We start from the raw sequence: 6,816 nt of genomic DNA on the forward strand, positions 1-6,816 counted from the left end.
TCCTGCCCCTAGGTTCGTCAGAACCATTTTTCTTTTTTAGATTCCATATATATGTGTTAGCATTCGGTATTTGTTTTTCTCTTTCTGACTTACTTCACTCTGTATGACAGACTCTAGGTCCATCCACCTCACTACAAATAACTCAGTTTCATTTCTTTTTATGGCTGAGTAATATTCCATTGTATGTATGTGCCACATCTTCTTTATCCATTCATCTGTCGATGGACACTTAGGTTGCTTCCATGTCCTGGCTATTGTAAATAGTGCTGCAATGAACATTGTGGTACATGACTCTTTTTGAATTACGGTTTTCTCTGGATATATGTCCTGTAGTGGGATTGACCAGCACTGATATTTTAACAATTGGGTTACTTCTTACCAACACAATGGGTAAAAAATACTTTCTCATCATTGCTTTGATCTGTATTTTTCCCTGTTGGCAAAGCTGACAAGTTTCCATCAGCTTAGTAACTATTTGCATTTTCTTCTCCGCGAACTGTCAGCTCATTCTTTGAGTATTTTTCTATGGGGCCGTTGCCATTGTGCCATTAGCCAAATTAAGTCAGTTTTGGGAGGACTCTGCACATCAAAGCATGTCCCATTTGGGGGCCCCCATAGGCAGCAGATAAGAATTAGTTCTTTGGATCAGCGAGATCCATGTCCCGTGCTCACTTGAGTTTGTTCCTGGGGGAAGTTATCTCTCTTCTTGGACTCCAGTTTTCTGTCTTTAAAATGTGGTTAAGGGTTTCCTGGCACTCTTAGGGTTGTTGATTTAAGGAGAAAGATTTAAGGGGAAAATGCATGTCATGTGCCCGGCAAGTGGATGTCAGATGTTGTTATCAGGGGTCAAGTCTACAGGAACATGGAATTGCTCGGTGGTCACGTGCAGCACACCTGGGGTGCTTTGTCAGCAATAGCCACAGGGGGTCATATGACCCTTAGGAAGGATCAAAGGCCGTGCACTGGGACAATGCTGTCACAGCAGAAGGGCCTGCTTCTTGCTGACTGGGCCATCCCTGAGTAGGGCCTAGGTACTCTCTGCCCGGGAGCCCCATTCTCTTGAATGATGGGGACCTCAAAAACTGGCTGGAACAGGGTAGCCTGTAGACAGGGGCCCTCGTTGGGTGGGGGGAGAGGAGAGCACAGGCCAGGATCCTGAGTATGTAAGGTCTGCCCCTTTGCCGGGGGACCCAGGCAAGCTCCCATGTCTTCCTGGCTTCTGTAGTGCCTGGCACTGCACACAATCCTCTTAACAAGCCCAAATGATGCAAATGATCATTATCCCATTTTTACTGGGGCTCAGAGAGGTGAGGTCACTTCCCCAAGATCACGCAGCCAGCAAATGATAGAGCTTGGATTTGAACCCAAGACTGTCTGAACCCCCAACTCCATGTTCCAAGCCATTACCCCTCACAGTCTGGCTAATGAGGAACGTGACTGCCCTTGCTTCCAGTGGGTCAGTCCACAGTGAGCACATGGACCAAATGCCAATGGGATTCTCCATGGAGAGAATTCTCCATGGAGCGGCTTTAGACAAGCACAGCGTGCTTAGAAGGCATTAATGCTAAAAAGTAACGTTAACTGAGTGTTGTTTCAGGTGCTGTGCAAGGGTCTTATTTAATCTCCTGGCAGCCCTATGAGGTGGTAGGTCCTGTTCTTGGCCCCTTTATAGAGATGAATAAACTGAGGCGCAGAATGGCACATCAGTTTGGCCAAAGATCCCCAGGGAATGAGGGTTGGAGTGGGGACAAAGGGCCAAATCTGTCGGCACTACCTTTCGGAGGGCGGCGAGTAATGTTATCATAATTGGGAAAATAGTTTGGAATTGGTGGAGTGTGCCCTCTGATGGTGGCCACAATGGGCAGCGTCCACAGTGCTGCGGAACTTAGTTCAAATCCCCGTTTTGACATTTCCTGGTTGTGTGACCTGGGCAAATCACTTCACCTGCTTGTACCTCAGTTTCCCCACCTGTAAAATGCAGGTAGTAACAGTGGGGACTTCTTGGGTAGCTGTGAGGATTCCGTAATAGAAAGTGTTCACAGGTTATGATTGACAATGACGGTTACTAATGCCAAGGGAGTGTCTCTTTCCAGAGATGGGAAGGGAACTAGCGTGACCACTCTTGTCCAGCTCACCAAGGGTATGGGGAGTGGTGGAAGGGCACCCTCAAAGCTTTAGAAAGTTACTTTGGGGCAAATCAAGGACATCCCATTATCTCAAGCAACTCTCTTCACTGGCCTCCTTCACTGGCCTCCTTTATGTTTTTCCAAGACCACGACCGCCAGGACGTGTCAGAGCAGCCCAGTCTGCCTCTCCCATCATGGCTGTGACCACTTACCACATCTTGGCCCACCTCCCCCAAACCCTGTCTTTCTCATGTCCTTCACTCCCCAGCTCAGAAACCATCCATGGCTCTCCGAGGCTCCCAGAGCTCACCGTCCACCGTCCACCTTCAACCTACTCTTCCGAACTACCTCCCACTCTCATCCTCCGTTCACAGCAAGTCCACAAGCACATGCTCTGCAGGTGCCGGGCTCTGAGCCAGGCTCGGGGCAGGGAGAAAGCTGAAGATGGGGCTTGTCATCGGATCCAGCCAAGCCGGTTTACTCCCTGCCCCAGAATCAGCCTTGTAGAGGCTATACCCACTGCTGGGAATGCCCTCCCTTCTCTTTGATTCTAACCCTAACTCTATCCAAAGTTAGAAACGACAGAAACCAGCTGTGGGAAACCAGAGTGTGATGGATCTAACCTACCATTGCTTAAAGATGTAGATGCAGACATTGACATATGAATAGACATAGGGATATAGACATATAGAGAGAAACATATGGGTAGACAAATGGATATACTTACAGGCATATAAACAGGCATACACCTATTATGATCCCACCAGCAATGTACATGAGTTCCAATTTCTTCACATCCTCTCCAACTGTTATATTCTTTTTTCTTTTTAAAATTGTAGCCATCCTAATTGACGAGAAGTGGTATTTCACTGTGGTTTTGACTTGCATTTCTCTAATGACTAATGATGCTGAGCATCTTTTCATGTACTTATTGGCCATTTGTATATCTTCTTTAGAGAAATGTCTATTCAAATCCCTTGCCCACATTTCAACTGGGTTTTTGTATTTTTGTGGTTGAGTTGTAGGAGTTCTTTATATATTCTGGATTTTAAACCCTTATTAGATGTATTATTTGCAAATATTTTCTCCCATCGTGTGGGTTGTCTTTTTACTCTCTTGATGCTGTCCTTTGAGGCACGGAAGTTTTTAATCTAATGAAGTCCAATTCATCTTTTTCTTTTGTTACCTGTGCTTCTGGGGTCATATTTAAGAAACCATTGAAGTCCCCAACAGGGACTTCCCTGGTGGCGCAGTGGTTAAGAATCCACCTGCCAATGCAGGGGACACGGGTTCAAGCCCTGGTCCGGGAAGATCCCACATGCCTCGGAGCAACTAAGCCCGTGTGCCACAACTACTGAGCCTGCGTGCCACAACTACTGAGCCTGCTCACCACAACTACTGAAGCCTGTGTGCCTAGAGCCTGTGCTCCACAAGAGAAGCCACTGTGATGAGAAGCATGCGCACCGCAACAAAGAGTAGCCCCACTCGCCACAACTAGAGAAAGCCCCCACACAGCAACGGAGACCCAATGCAGCCAAATATAAATTAATTAATTAATTTTTACAAAAAGAAACCATTGCCAAATCCAAGGTCATGCAAATTTTCCTCTAGGCTTTCTTCTAACAGTTTTATAGTTTTAGCTCTTAAAATTTAGGTCCTTGATCCACTTTAATTTTTGTGTATGGTATAAAGAAGGGGTCCAACTTCATTCTTTCATGTGGATATCTAGTTTTCTCAGCACCATTTGTTGAAGAGAACATTTTTCTTCATCGAACGATCTTGGCACCCTTGTCGAAAGTCAACTGACCGTAAATGTAAGCCTTTATTTCTGGGCTCTCAATTCTGTTCTATTGGTCTATATGTCTGTTCTTCTGCAAATACTACTATATTTTGATTACAGTCACTTTGTACCAGTTTTGAAATCTAGGTCCCTTGAAACCCCTTATGAATTCCAGGATGAGTTTTCCCATTTCTGTAAAAAAAAAAAAAAAAAAAAAATACCGTTGGGATTTTGATAGGGATTGCACTGAATCTTTAATCTGTATATCCCTTTGGGTAGTATTGTTATCTTAACAATGTTAAATCTCCCAATTCATGAACAAAACTCCATTTATTTTTTTAGGATCTCCTGATTACCATTTTAATAGGGGATTCTTAAAAGTGGGAATGCCTACAGAACTCAAAGACTTGAATCCCTAATGGTCAAATTTGAGGTCGATGGGAAAGACTCATTTCTCTAATAGACACAGCATAGAATGATTTCAGAAATACCACAGATTACTTCAGTAGAATCTATCCAGTGTCCCTAGGCTTGGGGGAAGCCGAATTAAAAGACAAAAGTTGTTTCAGAGCCTTTGGTCTGCTTTTCCTTCTCTATTAGTGAGCAGTTAATGAACAGTATGTGGAAATAATAGCTTGCTGAAAGATGCTTTATCGCATAGATCATGACTCAGAATGAACCTCCTGCGATTGCACCACAGTGGCTTTAAGCGCTAACCATTTTCTAGGACTTTCCTGCTTTCTGCACAGGCTAGTTTAATTCTCTCGAAGACCACAAAATGGCAGCAAGAGCACGTCTACAAAGAGTTCAGGAGTGGAGGAAAAGATGGGTTGCACATGGTGGACCTGGGACTGACTATGAGTGGGAAGCTGCCCGAGGCCCATGGGTGGACACGCTCAATGTAAGAATAGCTATGGAATTGTTAGAATACCAACATTTTTCTATATTATACACCTGTAACTTATATAAAATTGTACATCAACTATACTTCAATTAAAAAAAAAGAAACAAAGGTTTACGTACAGACAGGTGTGTTGTGGCCATTTTTCAAAAGGCAAAATCTTTTTCGAAAATGTTCAACAAAAGAGAATGACTAAATTACATTCCCATGATGACTTATCCATATGATGGGATACAGTGACATCCATATGACGGAATATTATGGTGTTTTCAAAGAACATGAGAAAGGACATGTCATTCTCGTGATGACATGAGAAAGTATCCATGATTCCGTACTAAGTGGCGAAAGCGAGACGCTCTATAATAGAAGCATGATGATTCCATCTTTGTAAATATACATGTATTTGTATGGGTGCATAGAAAAACAGATGGAAGGTTAACCGAGATCCTTCCTGGGTGGTAGGGATCAGGGGTGACCATTAGAAGTGGGTTTCATTTTTTTCAAAATTCTCTAATACACCTGAATTAAATGTATAGTCTGAAAAAATACACACACACACACACACACACGAAAACCAGCATGTTCCTTTAATACTGCAGGTGGAGGAAATGAGGGGAAAATTAGGGATAGTAAAGATCTCTCTCCCCCATGTGAAGACACACCAAAAAGGCAGCCACCTGCAAGGCAGGAGGAGAGCCCTCGCCAGCACTCCCCCAGTTATATAGCCTTTTATAATAAGCTGGTAATCTAGTAAGTAAACTGCTCTTCTGGTTCTGGGAGCCATTCTAGAAGATTACTGAGCCTGAGGAGGGGGTCGTGGGAACCCCCGATTTATAACTAGTTGGTTAGAAGTACCGGAGGCCTGGACCCTGAAGTGGAGGTGGCGGCCGTACTGTGGGACTGAGCCCCTCACCCGTGGCGTCTGACATGGACTCCGGGTAGAGAGGGTCAGGATTGAATTGAGTTGTGGAACACACAGCTGGTGTCGGAGAATTGCTCAGTGTGAGAAAATCCCCCCACTCCCAATCTGGTGTCAGAAGTATTGGGAATTCTCGGGGGGTCCAGCGGTCGGGACTGGGCACTTTTGCTGCCAAGAGCCTGGGTTCGATCCCTGGTCGGGGAACTGGGGTCCTACAAACCGTGCAGCACAGCCAAAAAAAAAGAAAGAAGCACTGGGACTGGTGTCAGAAATACTGAAGGCCGAGGAAAAAAAGAGTTTTCCCTCTTACGTGTGAGTCGCCTTCCCTGGACACAGGCTGGGCAGGCATGGAGTGACTGGTCCCGGAGCAGGGGAGGCCGGCTCCCCTCTGGGCCCAGGCCCCCAGCTGCTTACTGCCACCTGCCTGTGAGGCAGCAGCCGCTGAAACAAACGATCAGACATTTAGTGGCTCAAGACCACACAAGTTCATCAGCTCACAGTTCCGTGGTCAGAGGCCCAGCACGCCTGGCTGGTGTCTCTGCTCTGGGCGGCACAAGGCTGAAATCAAGGCGCTGGCCGGGCTGCGTTCCTTACCTGGAGGCTCTAGGGAGGGTCCGCCTACAGGTCACTCCGCTGGTTGGCTGAGTCCAGGTCCAGGTGACTGCAGGACGGAGGTTCCTGTTTCCTTGCGGCTGTCAGCTCCTAGAAGTCTAGAACATTCCCTGACTCGGCCCTTCGAGCCGGCAACAACGGCTCCAATCCCTCACCTGCCTCTTCTTGAGCTGAGTCTCTCTGACTTCAGGTGGGACTGCTTCTCTGCTTTTAAGGGCTTGCGGAATTAGATGGGACCCACCTGAACCCACCTGAATAACTCAGGATCATCTCCCCATCTCCAGATCCTTAATCACATTTTCAAAGTCCCTTTGCCACGTAAGGTAACATATTCACAGGTTCCAGGGATTAGGATGCAGACATCTTTGGGGGGTAATTATTCCACCTGCCACACCCCCCTCTTGCTTTCCCAGGTCTCTTGTGGTTTGTGGCAGTTTCCCCTCTCGCTGTCAGAGCTCATAGGGGTCACCCACTGGCT

Source organism: Grampus griseus, assembly GCF_964374135.1.
Source record: "Grampus griseus genome assembly, chromosome: 12".
Classification (NCBI taxonomy): Eukaryota; Metazoa; Chordata; class Mammalia; order Artiodactyla; family Delphinidae; genus Grampus; species Grampus griseus.